Source organism: Diabrotica virgifera, chromosome 7 (genome assembly GCF_917563875.1).
Source record: "Diabrotica virgifera virgifera chromosome 7, PGI_DIABVI_V3a".
In the NCBI taxonomy this organism is placed as follows: Eukaryota; Metazoa; Arthropoda; class Insecta; order Coleoptera; family Chrysomelidae; genus Diabrotica; species Diabrotica virgifera.
The window spans coordinates 96770475-96793721 of NC_065449.1; the positions used below are offsets into that span (position 1 = coordinate 96770475).

A 23247-nucleotide genomic window follows, 5' to 3' on the forward strand; every position below is an offset into this window, starting at 1 on the left:
CTAGCCGAGGGCCTCCAATGGAGCCAGACCGGGCCTGCATGATGATGATGATTATCAGTTAGTTACAGAAGCTATAGAAATCTACTACCCTTTTCCTGCCGTCTTTTAACTAATTTGCTTATAACTAAAATAATAAAGTTGCTTAATTGCTTAATTAAAAACACATTTAACCTCCGACCTCCGATTATTTTCCAAAACGGATCCAGCACACCTATCCCATTGGCCATTAGTTTAAAAATACATTGCTCTTTAAATCCAGCCGATAATAATAATATAATTCGCCTTTCTATTTTTATATTGGTTCCTGCTTTCATAATAGTGTATAGGTTGACCTTCGTGAAATAATATTTTTATTATCACCAAACAGAATTTCGTTGATATCTGCAAGGAAAATACCAGTAATCGACTCACACACGACACACGGCAACAGTGTTTCGTTAACCACGGTGCTTGGAACGACGACCGGCAGTTGTCAGTTGTTGTTGTGCTCATCTTCTAAACAACAAAAACATGTCTAACGTTTTCTAACATTACTCTGAATGGAACAATGTGAAAGTTTTCTATGAATTGTTGTTAGTTTTTAGTTTGTAGTTAGTTTTATAGTTAAGGAAAATTTTATAGTTAAAGTGACAGTTCGTCCACGTGGGTTCGCGTTTAAAATAGTTTGTTTATGGTCTGTTTTTATTTCGCTATACAAAACACGTGTTTTCTGTTAGTTATTTTAATTGAAGACTTCCTTGATTAGTTCTTTTTTGTGTGTCGTCTTCAGATAAGGATTATTATATAGAGGTGACTTTATTTTATGGTAAGTAAAAACAGTTAAAAATATCAATGATTACTTGTCTGACATTTGACTCTACACCTACTTGTAATTCAATTCTAATTAATGAAAAGTTCTAATTTGTTGGAGGTACTGATTAGTTAATGTCGTTATAAATGTATAAGTAAATAAACAGCTACACCTAATGTTCGCTATATTATGATAACTATTTCCTATTATTGAACTAATTCTTTTTTACGTATAGGTACCTACACCTACTTAATTTTACATTAATTAATACAGTTTATAAGATATTTTAAACGTACTAAACTGTACGTTTAGTACTAAACTTGTACTAAATTAAAGCAAAAAAACAATTTACATAATTTCGAAAAAAATTAGTGTATTCAGTTGAAATAAAATCTGGTTCTTCAAAGATTCCATTTTCAGTTTTTTATCGCCCTTTACTTAAACCATGAGATACAACTGCAGTTGTGTGATAATATACACTGGAGTGCAAAATTTACTGGACACCTTAAAAATTGGTCATTTTTGATGTCTCGAATTTCCTAAACCTGTTGTCAGATTTAAGTGATTTTTTTAATATGCTATAGCCTTATTCTTTAACAATATCGCTGTAATAATATTGTTGCTAAACAGGTAAATTTTCATTGTATACCGGGTGTACCAATGTAACTCTGTTTTTTTTCTCAAACTTCCCATCACCCTGTGGAATATTCTAGCATTTCTAAAATACTCAAATTAAAACCCAACTATAGCCTCATGTTTTCTCAACATTCTGTTTTTTGCTTCATTCGCTTATGTTGGACCATAAAAAAGTTAGGTACCTTCTTTAACAATTAGCCATGTTTTTCATCAATACAGGGTCTTTTTAAATAAGTATGACAAACTTTAAGGGGCAATTCTACATGAAAAAATAATGACGGTTTGCTTTATAAACCTATGTCCGCAATTGCTTCGTTTCTGAGATAGAGGGTGTTGATGTTTTTCTTACAAACTCAAGATTTATTTATTGCTTTAAAACCGGTTGAGATATGCAACTGAAATTTGGTGGATTTTAAGACGTAGTTATTATACATTTTTTGACATACAAGTAAGAATTTAATATTCACCATTGGCAGGCATACGGGTAATATGAGCCGTCATATTACCCTTAGGCGCGCCAATGGTGAATATTAAATTCTTAATCATATGTCAAAAAATGTGCAATAACTACTTCTTAAAACCCACCAAATTTCATTTGCATATCTCAACCGGTTCTAAAGCAATAAATAAATCGCCAGTTTGTAAGAAAAATTTCAAAACCCCCATCTCGCAAACGAAGCATTTGCGGACATACCGTTTATAAAGCAAACTGTCATTATTTATTCATGCAGAATTACCCATTAAAATTTGCCATACTTTTTTAAAAACACCCTGTATTGATGAAAAACATGGCTAGTTGTTAAAGTACCTAACTTTTTTATGGTCTAACGCTAACGTATAGACCAGGGTAATAAGCTAGAAATAGACCATGTTCGGGACACTCAAAGCAGCTGACTACTTTTTTGGTTATTGTTTACCTATAGGATGAAAACCTACCTGTTTCCTGCCTAGAGTTCGCGTTTCGCGTTTTTTAATTATTAACAATTTAGTGCAAAAATCGCGATTTTTTAGATTTTTTGCACCCTATTCAAAAGCTTAATAGTTGACATAAAATTACAAAATTTAATTTTTTAGAACATTAAAAAACCTTCAAAATGCCAATTTTTTAAAGTTAAAAAGTTAATTTGTTGCTACGCAAACTGCAAAATAAGTGAAGATCGTTATTTGTTAATAACTTTTACAAAAACTACCTTAGAACTTTAGTGATTCACCCAAAGTTGGTATTGGGGTACTTAACAAGCCCTCAAAATTTGAGACCGATCCATTAATTAGTTTAAGAGTTATTCTAATTGTTTTTCCCAGAGACCTTTATTTTGCAATAACATAAGACAGAAAATAATGAAGATAGGGCAATTCTGAGTATGCCAAATGAAAGTAGAAAACTGATACTATCAAAATTTACTGATATCGATATACATACGATAAAAAGATTATCTAATATAGTCAATCAAAAATCCTAATGCCAAATTTGTGAAATTTTGTACTTTAAAAACATTTAGAATAACTTAAAATATTGTCTGTAGAAAAAGTCATTTTACATATTAGAAAAGCTGGTATTTTACACGAATTTTTAAAAATGTAGTTTAATTAGTGACTAGTCGTGGTAAGTAAAGGGTAAGCTGGGAGCCGACAAATGCACGAGCTCAAAAACAACTTAAACAACTTAAAACTGCTATCATTTTCTATATCTCGGGATCTACTGAATATATTTTGATCGTTCTTTTTTTAATTTGTATGTAATTTTTATGTACATTACAGATGCAATTTGTCTAGACATTTATTAATTAATAAACAGTCTAATTTGTTTAAACAATTTTTGAAAAAATAATTTTTTCCCAAAAATCCATGATTGTAATCATACTATCCCTATTAATCATAGAAAAAGTTAAGGTATATTTTAATAAATAAATTATCTTCAATAAATAATTATATAATAAAAATCATGTTTTTATTAAAGTGTACTTAAACTTTTTCTGTGATCATTAATGATACTATGATTAAAAAAATAGATTTTTGTAAAAAAAATATTTTTTCAAGAATTGTTTAAACAAATTAGACTGTTTATTAATTAATAAATTTATAAACAAATTGCATATTTGTAATGTACGTAAAAATTACATACCAATTAAAAAAAGAAAGATCAAAATCCATTGAGTTGATCCGGAGATACAGCAAATTATATTCGTTTGAAATTGCTTTTTCGGTATTTTAACTCGCTGGATTTGTAGATTCCCCCGAGTCTAGTAATCGTTTGTACTACATTTTTGAAAAATCGTAGAGGGTGCTGTGAAGGTATAATGTTTGTGCAAATTTTTTAAGAAAAAATACAAATCCCATTCTTTAAAATGGCATTAATGAGATTTCTTAATTCTTATAAACAAATTAAGTAGCTGTGAATTAAAAAAAACATATGGCTAACTTTGTCCCAAATGAGCCCAGGCTAAATTTTTTTATTTGAAAATTCGTGTTAAATACTATCTTTTCAAATATACAGGGTGTCCCGAAAAGATTGGTCATACATTATAACAGATTCTGGGGTCAAAAATAGGTTGATTGAACCTAACTTACCTATATACAATAGTGCACACAAAAAAGTTACAGCCCTTTGAAGTTACAAAACGAAAATCGATTTTTTTTCATATATCGAGAACTCTTAGAGTTTTTTTATTGAAAATAGACATGTGGCATTCTTCTGGCAGCAACATCATAAAAAAAATGAAAGTGAAATTTGTGCACCCCATAAAAATTTTATGGGGGTTTTGTTCCCTTAAACCCCCCAAACTTTTGTGTACGTTCCAATTAAATTATTGTTATGGCACCATTAGTTAAAAACAGTGTTTTTAAAACTTTTTTGCCTCCTAGTACTTTTTCTATAAGCCAGTGTTTATCGAGATATTTTGAATATTTGTCGAATCGACCACATATTTGTATATGTGTATTGTACGATTATAGAGACATGTTATAATCTGAAAATGTATTTATAATGTACATTTTTGGGTATATTTTGAAAAAGAGGCCACATCTCGATAAAAGGCGACTTATCAAAAAAAGACTAAGAGGCAAAAAGTTTTAAAAACACTGTGTTTAACTAATGGTACCACAATAATAGTTTAATTGGAACGTACACAAACATTTGGGGGGTTTAAAGGAACAAAACCCCCATAAAATTTGTATGAAAATATCTCGGAAAATATATTAAAAAAGAAGCCGCATCTCGATAAAAACTCGCTTATAGAAAAAATACTAAGAGGCAAAAAAGTTTTAAAAACGTTGTGTTTAACTAATGGTACCACAATAATGAATTAATTGGAACGAACACAAAAGTTTGGGGGGGGGGGGTTTAAGGGAACAAAACCCCCATAAAATTTTTATGGGTTGGACAAATCTCACTATAATTTTGTTTTAAGATGCTCCTCCCATGAGAATGATACATGTCCATTTTCAATAAAAAATCTCTGATAGTTTTCGATATATAATGAAAAAAATCGATTTTCATTTTGTAATTTCAAAGGGCTGCAACTTTTTATGAGCACATTTGTACTAAGGTAAGTTAGGTTCAATCGAACTATTTTTGACTCCAGAATGTCTGGTATAATTTATGACCAATCTTTTCGGGACACCCTGTACATATAAAAATATTGTTTCTACGGACATTTTTAAAGTTATTCTAAATGTTTATAAACTACAAAATTTTAAAAATTTGGCATTAGGATTTTTGAGTATGTTAATTTTTTTTTTTTAATACATTTTGCTACTATCACTCTTCTACTTTCATTTGGCATACTCAGAATTGCACTATCTTCATTATTTTCTGTCTTATCTTATTGCAAAATAAAGGTCTCTGGGACAGGGGCGTCATTTGGGCGTCCAGGGGGGGGGCATTTGCCCCCCCCCTGGCCCTAAAAAATGACCGAAATTTACAAAAAATACATCAATATTCATCATAACATCATATATAATGTATAATATATATAGTGCTTGCCCCCCCCCAAACAAAATTTCAAATGACGCTCCTGCTCTGGGATAAACAAATAGAATAACTCTTAAACTAATTAATGGATCGGTCTCAAATTTTGAAGGTTTGTAAGTACCCCAATGTCCAACTTTGGGTGAAACACTAAAGTTCTAAGGTAGTTTTAGTAAAAGTTATTAAAAAATAACGATTTTCACTTATTTTGCAGGTTGCGTAGCAACAAATTAACTTTTTAACTTTCAAAAATCGGCATTTTGAAGGTTTTTCAATGTTCTAAAAAACTGAATTTTGTAATTTTATGTCAACTACTTATTTAGTTTTTGAATGGAGTGCAAAAAATCGAAAAATCGCGATTTTTGCACTAAATTGTTAATAATTAAAAAACGGACGCGAACTCTAGGCAGGAAACAGGTAGGTTTTCTTTCTATAGGTCTACAATAACTAAAAAAGTAATCAGTTACCTGGATCTTTGAGTGTCCCGAGAAAATCCTTATTACCCTGGACTAGTAAGCGAATGAATCAAAAAACAAAATGTTGAGAAAACATGAGGCTATAGTTGGATTTTAATTTCAGTATTTTAAATGTGCTAGAATATTCCACAGGGTGATGCGAACTTTGAGAAAAAAAAAACATAGTTTGATTGGTACACCCGATAAACAAAGAAAATTTAACTGTTTATCAACAATACTATTACACCAATATTGTTAAAGAATAAGGCTATAACATATTAAAAAAATCACTTAAATCGGACAACAGGTTTAGGAAATTCGAGACATCAAAAAAGATCCATTTTTAAGGTGTCCGGTTAATTTAGTGTATAATAACAGCACTTCAGGTCTTAGATGCCCTTGACTTCGGTATTATTAAGTAGTTTCTTCCACTTTTTCCGGTCCTTTAATTGTTATCTCCAGTCCTTTGTTCTTATTTCTTCGGTCAGTCCGGATTGCATCAAACCACTTATTCCTCCAGAAGGAAGGTGCAGAAGGCTGGATTATGATACATCTCCATTAGCTCCTGGTTTGTTCTTCTACATTCTATGCCATTCCCTGTTAGCCTACTTTATACCACTAATGTTTTCTCCAGATTTTCCTCTCCCAAAATCTCTTTTTGTTTCTGTTTTATTCTCCAAGTTTCACATGCATACAACTATTGTTTCAAGGTATCACTATTGTTTCAAAAGTTCTAATTTTGGCTAGCCTGGAAACGTTTTTTGCCTTTAACAGTGCGTTTAATGATCCTGCTGCTTTGATATCTTTCAACAACCGTTTATCTATATATTTCTCTCTCTTCGGCTCCTCTATTTTTAACTGTTCCTCCAAGGTACTGACATTCAGTCCCAATTGTCTAGGAAACGTAGGAATTAATTTTGTGCTATTTTGTTAGTCAAATTTTGACTTCTTGACCTAAAGTGACTGGAAATTGCTATACAATCCGGTACTTACACGCGCTCATAGTTAATGCTAAGAGTAACTTAAAAGTAAAAAAAAAATCACGTGCAGTTTATCTTCTTTATCTTTGTCTTTTCTACGGTGTCGTATTTTTTGTTGTGGTGGTGTCTTTCCTCTTTTTCCATTCTTTGTTTATTTTTCCATATCTGTCTTGGTGCCATATTTTTATAAATAGTTGTAGCATAGTGAAATATGGAAAAATTCTAATAGACAAGGCAAAAACGGCGGGTTCTTTGGAGAAAATATTCCCATGAGATTTTTTTGCATAATCACATTCGTGAGACATTCCAGAATAAGATTCAAGAAGTCGCCCACGCGAAAAGTGGTAAAAATTTTTTTAAGTTTTTTTTTAATCAAATTGTAAAAATCAATATTTTTGGCCGAAACAAATTTTTCTTAGGTGTTTTGGACCATTCTGGATAAAAAAGGTCATTTTGAAATTGAAAAAAACGAAAAATGGCGATTTTCAAGGCTTAATAACTCGGTGAAAAGTTATTACTATTAAAGTTAGAAAATAACTAAATCGAAGTTTAAAGACCCCCCTACAAGATCCTGAAAAATTTTTTGTCATTATTTGATTACTAAGCTATTATTTTTAAGTAAAAATAATGAGCGACATGCACGTATTAGGCGGCCATCCATGATGAGTGCGAAAGAGATGCCGTTCAGGCAGTCCAATGGCGCATCTCACTCGCACTTAATTTACAGCCGCGTCAATACGATCTTACCACTCATTATTAATAATTAAAAATAACAGCTTAGTAATAAATTAATGACACAAATTTCTTCAGGATCATGAAGGGGGGCTTTAACTTTGATTTAGTCACTTTCTGACTTTCATAATAATAATTTTTAACTGAGTTATTAAGTCTTAAAAATGGCCATTTTCGCGTTTTTCAAATTTTAAATTGCTTATAACTCGAACACGATCAACTTTAGAGAAAAATTATAAGATACCTTTTCTGTCCGGAATGGTCCAAAAAATCTAAAAAAAATTCTCCGGGCCGAAAAAATTGATTTTTGCAATTTGATTAAAAAAAATTGTTAAAAAAAATTGGACCACTTTTCGCGTGGGCGACTTCTTGAACCTTATTCTGGGGTGTCTCACGAATGTGATTATGCAAAAAAATCTCATGGGAATATTTTTTCCAACGAACCCGCTCTTTTCGCCATGTCTATAATAGATTTTAAAAATGCTTTATAGACATAGAGTTTAAAGTTATAGTCATAGTCGGTTCGCTAAGCTTATTCAGACCGTACACATGCAAACGCGCGTTGTTCGTGAGTTTGCAATGTGCGTTTACCGCGCCTTAGCATGTGAACGGAATGAATAAAATTTATGTAGTTGTAATCGCGCGTTATGAAAACGCGCGTCAAGCGCTCGTCATGTGAACGTTCCCTTATTCTGGGGTATCTCGTGAAAGTGATTATGCAAAAAAATCTCATGGGACTTTTTTTCCGAACGAACCCTAGTAACAAAGTACTCTGGGCCAATTAGCAAAATACAAGGAAAAGTTATTTACCAGCAATTTTATTATAATAATAACATAGGTATGCAAAGTCCGCAGATAGTTTTTTTTATAAACAAAATGACGCCCAAAAATCGGGTTTTTTCAATTTTTGCTCTATAACTCCAAAGATTTTAACTTTACACCAAAAACAGCCAAACAGAAATTCACAGCAATTAAATTATGCATAGAGACGCGTTTCTCCAGATTTACTTCGACGAAAATTTTCCACGGAAAATGTGGGTTTTTCCAACAAAATCTTTAATTTTCAACTAAAATTTTAGATGAATAATTGTTTATCAATAATTAAATAACTCGGTAATATAAAAGCACTTTTCGTATAGATTATAATTCCAGAAGCCGATGGAAATTGAATGAACAGTTTAACAACAATTGAATTGTTAATTACAAATTTACGGTCGCTATAATACCACAATAATTAGGATACATAAGAATAACAACTATGATTTTTGTATAAAAAGACACTTTACCTATCTAATGTACTTTACAGAATTGAAATTGGACTATTTAGGCGGCCTCAGGAATATTTTAAAATTATAAACAATTTTTTGGCTTATAAACAAAATTAAATCATTAAATCACGAAAACGGTATTGGAAAAAAAGCGGCAGGACGCTTCTTTTAAAAGAAAAAACGTTTAATTGCGATAACTGGTTCCTGAGATACAACCGGTCAAAGTTGACCGGCATTTACGGCAAAGATTTAAACAATACGATCATAATTTTCAAACCATCAGCTTTTTATTTCCGTCCTCTTTTTCTACACCAATTTTCATATCTTTAAAATACTCATAACATATATTATTATAATAAAAACTATCGATATTACGAGTGAAAATTGCCAAAAATAGCAAAATTCCAATCAAATATTACGTTGGAGAAAATGTAATTTCAAAGTTCTAAATCGGTATGCGTAGTGTGACCAACTCCAATTCAGTCGAATTCGGGACAATGCTGAAAAAAATACCTGAAATTCGGGACTTTTCAATGAAAATCGGGCCATTTTTTATTTTTAAAATACAGGGTGTCCCCGAAAATAGTGCGTTCCTTTAAGGTATGGATAAAATACACAATTTAGAACAAAAAAGTCCTATGACATTTTTTTCTGAAGTTAACCGTTTCCAAGAAAAAAATTACATTGTTCTCCATATAAGCGAATTTTTGTTTTCATATAATTATTTCTTGCTTTAATAATCTGACTAGACCCCAGATGTGGATATCGGTTTGGTTGACATTTTCATTATTTTACCTACCAGATACAACTGACCTACAAACCTACTATTTTTAATTGCACGTTGTTGTCAGACTTCAATTTGCATATCAAAATGTATTTTCGTTTCTTGGTCAAACGGCGGAATTTAGAAAAAAATATTATAAGACTTTTTTGCTCTACATTGTGCCTTCTACCTATACCTTTGAGGAACGCACTATTTTCGGGGACACCCTGTATAGGACTTTAATATCATTTTATTGATTATTTAACATTTTTATGTTGGCAATGATATTTTTGATGGGATTAAGCCACAATTGGTTATAATGATAATTATATTTTTGTTACGTTTTTGAATCCCATCAAAAATATAATTGTCAAACATGCCACAAGAAAACAGTTTTCGTTTTCGTAGAACTATAATACCACGATATAAAATTAATGCTTGCGTTTTGGATGTGGTATTAGTATTACACTTTGGAAATTGTCGATTTTTTTTCGTCCCACAAATTTAAGTTTATGTGAATTCTTAAAAGAAAAACGAAGAAATAGAATTTTACCAAAAAGTTGAAAATTCGGATGGCCCGGAAACCTTGTCCGGGACGCCGGGACAAGACTTCGTAATTCGGGCCATGTCCCGGATTTTTCGGGCTAGTTGGTCACACTAGGTATGCGTTAAAAAATGCATTTTCTCGGCTTCCCATGGAGCAATTTTCTTCATTCTTTTTTTGGTCCCAAGTAACTCGAGTAGAGATATCTAACTAACGCATTATTAAATGTCAAACTTGCTTTTGTTTTGATATAATAGATTAATTTATTTATGTATGTGGAGTACCACAAGGTTCAGTATTGGGTCCTCTACTGTTCCTTATCTTTATAAATGACATCACTAATTTAAAAATCAATGGGAAAATTTTTCTTTTTGCTGATGATACCAGTATCACTTGGAACAACTCAACTATTGCATCTCTTCATGAAACTATAACTTCGGATCTACTGACGATAAAGACCTGGTCTGACTCTAATTTAGTCTCTTTTAACGTAAATAAAACAGTAGCATTATCCTATAAAGAAGCTCTTCAACCTTTCCCTCTTAATAACAGCCAGATCAGTACTGTTGATTCTGTAAAATGTCTTGGTATTTTTTTAGACAGCAACCTCAAATGGTCCCTTCATATCGATTCGTTAAGTAAGAAACTCGCCTCAGCTTGCTATGCAATAAGATCTGTCTCAAGGGAACTCAATTTAGCATCTTCTAAAATAACATATTTTTCGTTGTTCGAGTCTCATCTTCGATATGGTCTTCCTTTTTGGGGTTCTAGTACAGCTGCTCAATTTGATGTCATTTTTAGATTGCAAAAAAGGGCAATAAGATATCTGTTTGGCCTCAGAAGATCTACACATTGCAGAAGTTACTTCAGAGATCACGAAATTTTAACACTTCCATCTTTATATATTCTAGAAACGGTTTGTTTAATTCGTAAACACCTTCATGTCTTTCCATCAAGGCCCAATCATCTTTACTCCACCAGAAATTCAATCTTTGATATTTATTTACCGATTCCATCCACTGAGTTAGTAAAGAAATCTATATTATATTCCGCAAAGAAACTGTACAATCATCTTCCGTTACAACTTAAATCTGCAACATCTTTCCCTAAGTTCCGTAAAATGACAAAAGCCTATTTATCCAAAAGACCATATTATTCAATAGAAGAATTTCTCAATGAATAACTAAGAAAATTGGGTTTCATACGCAGTAGCATAAATTTGTCAGTTCCTTATGTTGTACCTATTTTATTTTATCTGTTGTATGTTCAATTTGCAATTTATATAAATTTTGCAATAAATTGTTTTTGTCTTGGATTTTATATTTTATACTGTACATTATTGACGATTTATTAGACCAGGCGAAAACGGCGGGTTCGAAGGGAAAAATATTCCCATGAGATTTTTTTGCATAATCACATTCGTGAGACATCCCAGAATAAGGTTCAAGAAGTCGCCCAAGTGAAAAGTGGGCCAATTTTTTTTTAACAATTTTTTTTTTATCAAATTGCAAGAATCAATATTTTTGGCCCGAACAATTTTTTCTTTAATTTTTTGGGCCATTCTGGACAAAAAAGGTCTCTTAAAATTTTTCTCTAAAGTTGATCGTTTTCGACTTATAAGCAATTTAAAATTGAAAAAAACGAAAAATGGCGATTTTCAAGGCTTAATAACTCGGTTAAAAGTTATTATTATGAAAGTCAATATATGACTAAATCAAAGTTTGAAGCCCCCCCTACAAGATCCTGAAGAAATTTTTGTCATTATTTTATTACTAAGCTGTTATTTTTAAGTAATAATAATAAGCGCAATGCACGTGTGCGAGGCTGTAAATGCTGAGTGCGAGAGAGAAGCTATTCCAGCAGTCCAATTGTGCATCTTACTCGCACTCACATTTACAGCAGCGTCAATACGATACAACCACTCATTGTTATTAATTAAAAATAACAGCTTAGTAGTAAATTAATGACACAGATTTCTTCAGGATCATGTAACGGCGACTTTAAACTTTGATTTAGTCACTTCTGACTTTCAAAATAATAATTTTTGACCGAGTTATTAAGCCTTAAAAATAGCCATTTTCGCGTTTTTCAAATTTTAACTTGCTTATAACTTGAAAAAGATCAACTTTAGAGAAAAATTATGAGACCTTTTTTGTCCAGAATGGTCCAAAAAATATAAAAAAAAATTAGTCCGGGCCAAAATATTGATGTTTTCAATTTGATTAAAAAAAAATTGTTAAAAAAAAATTGGCCCACTTTTCTCGTGGGCGACTTCTTGAACCTTATTCTGGGATGTCTCACGAATGTGATTATGCAAAAATATCTCATGGGAATATTTTTCCCAACGAACCCGCCGTTTCCGCCTTGTCTATATCTAATTTTAGTAAATTGTAGTTGTTAGTTGTTATTTGTTATGTTTTTCTTTTGACTGTATGTAAGCTTTGTCCATAAAATTGTAAAAATTTTCAGTGGCAATAAAGCATATTTTCTATTCTATTCTATTCTATTCTATAAGAAAAGAAAACTACATATTTATTCCAGTTGTAGACTTTTTTTAGATAAACCTACTACAAGTGTACCTTTTAACGTTAAAAACACAAATATTCTCATTTGAAAGCTGTATTATTATTTAAACAATCTTTATTTAAACAAATTTAAAAAATTTGTTATAATAAATAAATAAATTTATTATAATAAAACAAAAGCAAGTTTGACATTTAATAATGCGTTAGTTAACTTTGACCGGTTGTATCTCAGGAAGCACTCATGATTATTAAACGTTTTTTCTTTTAAAAGAAGCGTCCTGCCGCATTTTTTCCAATACCGTTTTCATGATTTAATTTAATTTAGTATTTCCCGATTGTTTATAAGCCAAAAAATTGTTTATAATTTTAAAATATTCCTGAGGCCGCTTAAATAGTTCAATTTCAATTCTGTAAAGTACATTAGATAGGTACAGTGTCTTTTTATATAAAAATCATAGTTATTCTTATGTATCATAATTATTGTGGGTATTATAGCGACCGTAAATTTTTAATTAACAATTCAATTGTTGCTAAACTGTTCATTCAATTTCCATCGGATTCGGGAATTATAATCTATACGAAAAGAGCTTTTATATTGCTAAGTTATTTAATTATTAATAAACAATTACTTATCTAAAATTTTAGTTGAAAAAAGAAAGATTTTGTTGGAAAATCCCGCATTTTCCGAGGAAAATTTTCATCGAAGTAAATCGGGAAAACACGTCTCTATGCATAATTTAATTTTGAATTTTTATTTGGGCGTTTTTGGTGTAAAGTTAAAATCTTTGGAGTTATAGAGCAAAAATTGAAAAAAACACGATTTTTGAGCGCCATTTTCCACTATCTGGGGACTTTGTATACCTATATTATTAATATATACAATCATAAGATTCGATTCCAGCAATAAAATTGCTGGTAAATAACTTTTCCTAAAAATGGCCTATTCTCCGATAATCTGCCAGACTAAAGGTCGATAGTTGCTTTTTAAGAGATACAGTTAAATAAACAACTAATTTACCAAATTTTAGTTTTTCCTTATCGTTAAGTTAAAAGCGACTAACCGACTAACCCCTATACATATAAACTACTGATCGTAAATTATCTTTCTTATTATTTTTTCTAATTAACACTTGCAATAATTTTTATATTTTGTTATCACAAAAGCCGCATGGAAGTGTCGTTTAACATATTAAATTGTACAATATATGATAATTTATTAAAAATTAACCATTAAACGATATGTGACATACCTAACGCTTGGATAGTTTGCTTTGAATAGGTACGCAGTTACACAATTATTATTGTTTGTGATTCTATGAATGATTTTTTAAATGTCGAAATAAAGGGTCCTGCAATTGTTTTAATGTTTGTGATAAGTTCATGGTTAGGACAAGCCCAGTTTTTACAGTGTTTATTAATTGGGTAAGTAACAACGGATTTAGTTTTAAAACCCTTTTTCGTGTTTTCAAGCTTTTCTGCTACATTCCTTCGCCAAATTATCTTCCTACTAACAAAATCAGCTCACACAATTAAAATAGGCATTGTCCTGTATTTTTGTTTGAACTTAATTTTAAGGCAAATATATATATGTCCATATTATTTATTAGTATTAAATTGAGCTTGACTTATTTTTAAATCCGTTTAAAAAAACACGGAAAACCACAGAAATCATATCTCTGATCAGAAATCATATCTCTTGGGTGTGAAGTATTTCATCATGATTCTTAGTTTACATAATACTAGGCTACATCTGCTGAGTTGACGCATCTTATAGCATAATCCATCATATATCTTTGTCCACGGGTGTTATTGAATGTATATTTGTGTTGGTCTTTGTAGCCAGAAAATTTGTTGTTTATTTCAAGTTCTTTATTCGTGCAGAAGTTTATCATCAGTTCTCCATTTATATTTTTTAGATTCTCGTTATACTTTTGCTTAAATTCCGACTATTACTTGCCTATTCGAAAATTGTCCAGTATTATCATATTATGACTTCGTATATATTCCGATGGTGTTCAAGTCTCTTCTCTATCCTTTTTTTGATCTTTGGTTTATTAGTAAGGCTATACCTCATTTGCCCCTGTTTCTTTTGTTACTCTACTGACTGTTGATTAAGTACTATACATTCATCTAATTTTGATTGCCATTACCCACTCATTTTTTTCTGTTCTGTTTCCTGCAGAGCACATGTTAATTTCTTTTTCAGCAATTGTGTTATTTCTTGGTCTCTTATGTTGATCAATCTAATGTAATAATTCTCATCTGGGTTTTGAATAATTTTCTCTTGTTTTCATTCCTTGCCGTGGTGGTCTTCATATTATCAATCCGGTTTAGAGACTTCACATTGTTTCTTTGAGCAGTATTCGTTTTTACGGTTGGTGCTTAGGTTGCGAATCTTGCCAATACCCTCCACATTTTATTTGAGCTTGAGGCCAGCTGTAGTAACCGCAGAGCTACTCAATCCACCCCCAGGCAGTGTTGTTGCTAAATATAATATACAAAATTCCTTTTGTTAGGTATTATATTTATATAATATATTGTTGTTCTGAAGCTATTTCCTTGTGGCATTTTTATGATTAATTATTTATATGGGAAATAAGCCACAATTAAAATGAAAAAAATAATTTTATTAACTTAATTATATAATATAATATATTACTAAAATATTCAGAGAATATAATCGGTGATTGTTAAAATGGATTCAGACCAAATAGAACCACCACAAACATCATTCTAAGAACGGTTCAAGAGGAAGCTTATGAATACACCATAGAACAATAGAATATTATGTAGACATATAGAATAGACTAAAAGAAATAAAATGCAGGAATATATTCGAAATCTGGGTATACCTAAGAAATATATATGTCATAAAATTATAAAATTCGTTGCAGGAGTCAAAAGCCACAATAAGAGTACGTAGAGAACTGACTTCTCTATTGGACATCAATGTGGGTAACATGAGTGACGTAATTAAAGTAGTGCGTTCTTGACTGTAATGCTGTTCAACCTTGTTCTTGAGGCAATCATCTGAAAAACTAATGTAATCGACCAGATAAGTACCAAATCAGTACAAATTTCTATACTACACCATCTGCAGATTATGCAGATGATGTAGATGATGTAGTTATCATTAGCACGAGCAAGTTCGAAATAATGAAAGTGTTCACGTAAAATTGATCCCAAAGAAATCATCATCACTCTCTTTGCCTTATCCCTATGCGGGGTCGGTTTCCCTAATTGCATTTCTCCACCCAATTCTATCTTGGGTCATATCAATGTTAATCCCCTTTACCAACATGTCCTGCCTTATCGTCTCCCCGCAGGTCCTCTTTGGTCTTCCTCTCCTACTCCTTCCAGGAATCTACACTTTAGCTATTCTTCGTATTGGGTGATTAATGTCTCGACGTTGAACATGACCAAACCATCTTAACCTATGCTCTCTTTTTGGCATCAATTGGTGCCACACCTAGACTTCCCCTAATATATTCATTTCTAATTTTATCCTTCCTTGTTACTCCACTCATCCATCTATGCATTCTCATTTCCGCCACATGCATTCGTTGTTCCTCTTTCTTTTTCACTGCCCAACATTCAGTTCCGTGCATCATAGCCGGTCTTATGGCTGTTTTATAGAATTTTCCCTTCAGCTTCATTGGAATTTTTCTGTCACACAACACACCACTCGCTTCTTTCCACTTCATCCATCCAGCCCTAATTCTACTGCATGCATCTCCATCTATTTCTCCATTACTCTGTAATACCGATCCTAGGTACTTAAAACTATTGCTTTTCACAATCATTTCACCATCCAAAGATACCATTTTATTTGTAGTAACTCCATCTTTAAATGAACATTCCAAATACTCTGTTTTTGTCCTACTAAGTTTTAAACCTTTTTCCTCCAGAGCTTGTCTCCACTGTTCCAGTTTTTGTTCTAAGTCTCTTTCACTATTTCCTATTAACACTACATCATCAGCATACATTAGGCACCATGGAATACTACCCTGTAGTGTCGCTGTTATCTGGTCCAAAACTAATGAGAATAAATAAGGACTAAGCACCGAGCCTTGGTGCAATCCTACTTTCACCTGAAATTTATCAGTCTCTCCCACACCTGTTCTAACACTAGTCGTTACTCCCTCATACATATCTCTCACAATCTTTACATATTCGCGAGGGACTCCTTTCTTATTGAGTGCCCACCACAGAATCTCTCGAGCAAACTATATCATATGCTTTCTCAAGATCAATGAATACCATATGAGCGTTGGTCTCTTTATTCCTGTATTTTTCCATCAGTTGCCTTACAATGAAAATTGCATCTGTTGTTGATCTGCCCTGCATAAAGCCAAATTGATTATCGGATATTTCGGTTTCTTCGCGTATCCGTCTATCAATTACTCTCTCCCATATTTTCATGGTGTGGCTAAGTAGTTTTATAGCCCTGTAGTTAGTGCATTGTTGTATGTCTCCCTTGTTTTTGTAGACAGGTACTAATATACTGCTTCTCCATTCGTCTGGCGTTTGTCCAACTTCCATAATTCTATTAAATAGACCTGCTAGCCAACTTATTCCTGTTTCTCCCATGGCTCTCCATACTTCCCCAGGAATATCATCTGGTCCGACTGCTTTTCCTTTCTTTATTTTTTGAAGCGCTTGAGCCACTTCCTCGTTTGTTATTCTGGTAACCATTGCTGTTACTGTCTCCGTTAACTCCACAGGCTCTCTGTCAAATTCTTCATTTAATAAACTGTCAAAATACTTTCTCCATCTCTTTTTGACATCCTTTTCGTGAATTAGTATTTTATTATTTTCATCTCGGATACATCTAATCTGATTAAAAGCTCTTGCTTTCTTTGCTCTCTGTTTGGCTATTTTATATATCTTTGCTTCGCCTTCTCTGGTATCAAGTTGATCGTATAGGTTTGAATACGCTTCTGCTTTAGCTTTTGCCACTGCTACTTTCGCTTCCATTTTGGCGACCATATAGTTTTGAAGATCTATGTCCGATCTGGTTTCTTGCCACTTTTTATATAATTTTCTCTTCTCTTTTATTTTTCCTTGTACTTCATTTGACCACCTCCAAGTCTCTTTATCCTCAAACTTCTTTCCTGACGTTTTCCCAAGTATTTCCAAATTGATCCCAAAGAAAAAGGGGCCTAAAATAAGTGAAAAAAAGAATGTGTGTGTACTTTGTACGCACGTAAGAAGTTATACTTCTATTATAGATTTCAACGAAATTAATTTGTGCTTTAAACAGTTTATTTATATTTTATTTCAATATTAAATTTTAATACTTACTACTTTCCAGAAATTTTTATTAAAACAATACCAAAAATTAAAAAAAAAAGAATAAAACACACACAAACACATTGAAAAATTCACAAAATACGCATTTTCTGAAAAAAAAAATTATATAACAAATATACTTACAATCATAAAATGTATAATAAAATAAAAACTTGCATTGGGATTCGAACCCGCGTTTATTCGGGTGCTTAGGATTTGAAGTCGAAGCCTCGTACTCATTTTGCCACCTACACGTACCTGTCATGTGCGAAGATAGACCAACTGAACGTTTTACTGTTTGACAGTTCTGAATTTAATCAAATTAGTTTGATTTTTCAAAAAGAACCAACAACGTAAGTGGACGTGGGCTAGTCCAGATGGCATAACAAAAAACGAAATTGATTTCATCATCACAAACAGAAAAAATATTATCCAAGATGTTACAGTAATCAATAAAATCACTGTTGGGAGTGACCATCGGTTGGTTAGAGCAAAAATATTGATCAACCTTAGACAAGAGAGGACAGCAATGATAACAGAGAGGCCTTCTAATAAATGGGAATCGATAGAAGATAGTGTAGCTTATCAGAATCTCATAACTTCAGAACTGAAAGAAGTAGAACATCTAAATGAAAATGCATTAGATATAGAGGTGACAAACATGCGAATAAACAGTGCGATTCGAAACGCTCATAGCAAATATAAGGAAAAAAGAAAAAACAAGATAGATAAACTTACTCAAGCTACTAAAGACCTTATAAACAAAAGAAGAGAATTGAAAAACAAATACACAGAAAATTTTGCAGCACTTAGACAGTTAAACAAAGATATCACAAAATCCATTCGAAAAGATGTCAGAAATTACAACACTGAACACATAACTCACGCCATTGATAAAAATAAGAGTTTAAAGATACTGCGCCGACAAATGACTGAAGGATCGAAAAATATTTGTAAACTTGTAAATAAAAAAGGAGAAATAGCAACAAATAAGGAAGATATTTTAAAAATTGCTCAAGATTTTTACTCAGAATTGTATAAGCGAGAAGAACTTCCAGATCCTGATCAAAGTCAAATACCAAAAGTTCAAAATGTAGGCTCAGAAGACATCCCAGACATCACAACAGAGGAAATAAAATCAGCTCTCTCGGAGATGAAAAACAATAAATCACCTGGAGAAGATGGGATAGTCATTGAACACATCAAAGAAGGAGGAGAAACGTTAATAAATGTGTTGAAAAAGATGTTCAATGTTTGTTTGACAAGAGGCGTAACCCCCTCTCAGTGGCATAATGCAATAATAACCATAATGCATAAAAAAGGTGATATTTCAGATCTGAAGAACTACAGACCTATTAGTTTGCTCTCCCATACATACAAACTATTCATGAAGATAATAACAAAACGGCTTGTGAACAAACTGGATAGTTACCAACCTTGTGAACAGGCTGGGTTCCGCTCCAGATACGGAACAAACGATCATCTACAAGTTATAAAAACGCTAATAGAAAAGTGCACAGAGTATAACAAGCCTATCTTTCTTATATTCGTGGATTATGAAAAGGCGTTCGATACTATAGATCATCATAAAATGCTTCGAGCATTGGCGGACTGCCGCATTGACTACCGATATATCGCCTTGATTAAAAGTATCTACGAAACTGGTACAGCTTGTGTTCGACTTCATGAAGATACCAAGAAATTTAGAATAGAACGTGGAATTAGACAGGGTGATACTATCTCCCCGAAATTGTTTACAGCTGTTCTTGAATATATGTTCAAGCAAATGGAAGGAGAGGATAATATGGGAATCAATATAAACGGGGAGGATCTGAACCACCTAAGATTTGCCGATGACATCGTTTTAATATCTGATAGAGTTGATAAAGCTACAAAAATGCTGCACACGCTCTATAAAGTGTCAAAAACAATTGGTCTTAAAATTAACACCTCAAAGACAAAATTTATGACCAACCTTGTAGTCAGCGATAAAATTCAGATTGGGAGTCATAGCATCGACCAAGTAATAGCTTACAAATATCTAGGACATGAGATTCGCTTAGGCCGAGATAACCAGACAACTGAAATACAAAGAAGGATAGGTCTTACATGGGCTGCCTTCGGTAGATTAAATAACATTTTCAAGTCTAATATTCCAGTTTGTTTAAAAAGAAAGGTCTTTGACCAGTGTGTTTTGCCGGTTCTTACATATGGTGCAGAAACACTAACTCTGACAAAAAGAACAATAAATAAAATAAGAGTTACACAACGCGCTATGGAAAGATCAATGTTAGGTATTACCATCAGAGATAAAGTACCAAACCTAGAAATAAGAAGAAGAACAGGAGTCACGGAGGCAGTTGAAAGAATAGCCATGGCTAAATGGGCTTGGGCAGGACATGTTGCCAGACTGACGGATGACAGATGGACCAAAAAGATTCTGGAATGGCGACCAAGGCAGGAGGCATATCGAAGCAGAGGACGACCACCGACTAGATGGACGGATGATATCAAGCGCATCACCACAAATTGGATGCAAGAAGCTCAAGATAGAAATAGGTGGAAATTTTTACGGGAGGCCTACGTTCAGCAGTGGACAAATATAGGCTAGTTGATGAGTTTGATTTTTGTGGAATTAAAATATTAAAATACTTACAACAAAACATAGCGTAAGAAAACAATATATTAGATGAAGATTGGTAGAAATTATGTTGGTAATCAATTTATGTAAATCAAAGCATTACCTACTAGATAGGTACATACATTTTCCAAATAGGTAAGTACCCATGTACTTTTTTATTACAATACTAAAACATTTATAATAATTACGTACCTGTTGCTTTTGAAAACTATAAAAAGTCACTACAATTATAAACTTGCTTTTTTTCTCTGTCCTCACAACAATAAAAGCTAATATACACAACATTTGTTTACCCATAACCGACATATTGAACAATTGCTGACAGGTCATTATAATTACTTAATCAGAGCACGTATAACGTTTGAGCTGCGCCCAGGACCAAGACTTTTGATGAATTCGCGCACATATAAATTTACTCCCAACGCGCCTAAAGAAGTATAACTTCAAAAAAACCAAGTACATGAACATCAAAACAGGACACCTGTCTATGAAATTAATATCTCAAGAGATAACTACGCCATCGAACGTGTGGATGCATTTTCATATTTGGGTACAGAAAGCAGTAAACGTTTCCGTAAGTAGCGAACTTAATTAATGTATTACCAGTGGGAATCATACAAAAAAGATGGATGTCATCGAAGTTATTAGACAAAAAATGACTATTTACATAACATTAATTACCTGTAGTTATGACTGCGAGACCTGGGTACTGACAAAAAAGATGATAGTCAATTTAAGAAATTTGGGAGAAAGATAATGAGAAAAGGTGTGACGGGTAGTTTTTTCAGGACAACAGATTCAGTAAAACACAGGTTAAAACAAAATAAATGTATTGAGGATATTTATATACATTTTAAAAGTAAAATACATAAATAAAATAGTATTCTATCTTCGCCCTGTTCCGGAGAAAGCTCCCCAGGCGGACGTCTGCAAAAGAAAAATAAAATTGTATTTATTACTATCAAAAGAAAATGCAATTAAATTAATACAAGAAGTAATTACGCACAGACTCGCACCTCATTACACTTGAATCCAGTGTAATGACATATGCTCTCACAATCAAAATATCAATAACGATACACTCATACCACTCCTGAATCGGAGATGGCGGTAACCGTTCACTACGCGGTTACACGGATCCTGTTTAATTACGAGCGGAGCATCTCTTCACTACAGAGTTCCACCACCCAGATTGGCCTACCTGTTCACTACACTGGTTAGCCAGGGAATCTAGATATTGATCGCCGCAATACTGATTGTTCAAGCAAGCAAGCAGTTTGATTCAACCCGACCTGTGAGACTTGTTCACCCCTAAGAAAGTACGTTCGAGTGTACCAATTTATTGGAGCGAGGTGTATTAACCCGAGTCTATGACAGGAGTCACTCCACCGCGCTCCAATGCTCCAGGCCATCCCTTTCCCCCTTATAGCACGCTGATGCGCGATAGGGGCACAACTATCAGCCAAATGCTCTTCACGTGGGAATCCTGGGTAATAGGATTCCAACGTGGTGTCCTAATCGGTTTGCAAATCAGGCCAGCGTGAAGCGCTCTATGCCTGTTATCTTCTTGTGACTTGTCCGCGGTACTAAAAATTGCTTGCTTGGGCCCCAAGCCTCTAGGCCGAGCCGTAAAGCTCGGTCCAGAGACTTGGTGCTCAAGGGTTGGGCCCTACTTGCCCGGGTTTTTATGTTTTGTTTTGTTGATATTTTTTTGTTGGATTGCGCCGGTTTAGTTATTTTTTTGATTGAGGCCGATTTTTTGTGTTTTTTATAATTTTTTTTGTAGGTGTCCTGAAAATAAAATCATCGTTAATTACTTACATTACTACTTACATGAGCGTCGCTGGTTGGGGCCCACACAGTGCTGTGATTTTCTTCGTTGAGTAGAGCTACGAACTGTCCACTTACTTATTTCTCACTTTATTTCTTATTTATCTACTTTATTTTCTTATTTTATTTCTCTTCTGTCCTCTCGTGTTTATTTATTTATTTTGTTTTTCTTTACTTTATCACTTACTACTTTGTCTTTTTATTTCTTGTCTTTCTATTTTTATTTATTTTATTTCTTTGTATACTATTTTACTCCACTATCTGTTATTTGGGACGTTTGTGCTTCCATCGGTGGAAATCGTCGTATTGCATCATCTCTCGCAGTATGGGGCTTGGGTGGTTCTCCAATTCTGGGAATTTTGTCCTCGCTCTTTCTTTCATGGTGTCCATTACTCTTATTTGCTTTAATTCTCTGAATAAGTGCCTATCTGCTACGTATCTTGGTATGTTGACTGCTTCCCTTAGGCTGTTGTTGTGTGCCGCTTGTATTTTCTTCTTTGATGTATTGCATACCTGTCCCCATGCAAGAGATGCATATGTTAGGATCGGGATTATTATACTGTTTATTAATCTTACTTTCGTTTTTATTTTTATTTTTGCTGTTTCTGCCTATTAGTCCTCTTATCGATGCTTTTGCTGTATTTGCTTTTCTTACTGTGGCCTCTACGTGTCTTTGGAATGTTAGGCCTTTCTCCATGGTAACTCCTAGGTATTTTGCTTCGCCTTTCCACTTGATGGGGTTGTTTTGCACCGTCAGTTGTTCTTCTGGTTGTTCTCGACGTTTCTTAAACATCACCGCTTGTGTCTTTTCTGAATTTATGGCG

General features: G+C 33.0%; 1 protein-coding gene across 1 annotated transcript in view; it reads left to right on the forward strand.

Annotated features, from left to right (window-relative positions):
- The first annotated feature begins 443 nt into the window (after positions 1-443).
- Positions 444-23247, forward strand: part of LOC114330751 (cGMP-dependent protein kinase, isozyme 2 forms cD4/T1/T3A/T3B) — a 1273893-nt gene continuing 1251089 nt past the window's right edge. The window contains exon 1 of the mRNA XM_050655748.1: positions 444-805. The gene's annotated coding sequence lies outside the window, so the exon portion shown is untranslated. The remainder of the gene's footprint in view (positions 806-23247) is intronic.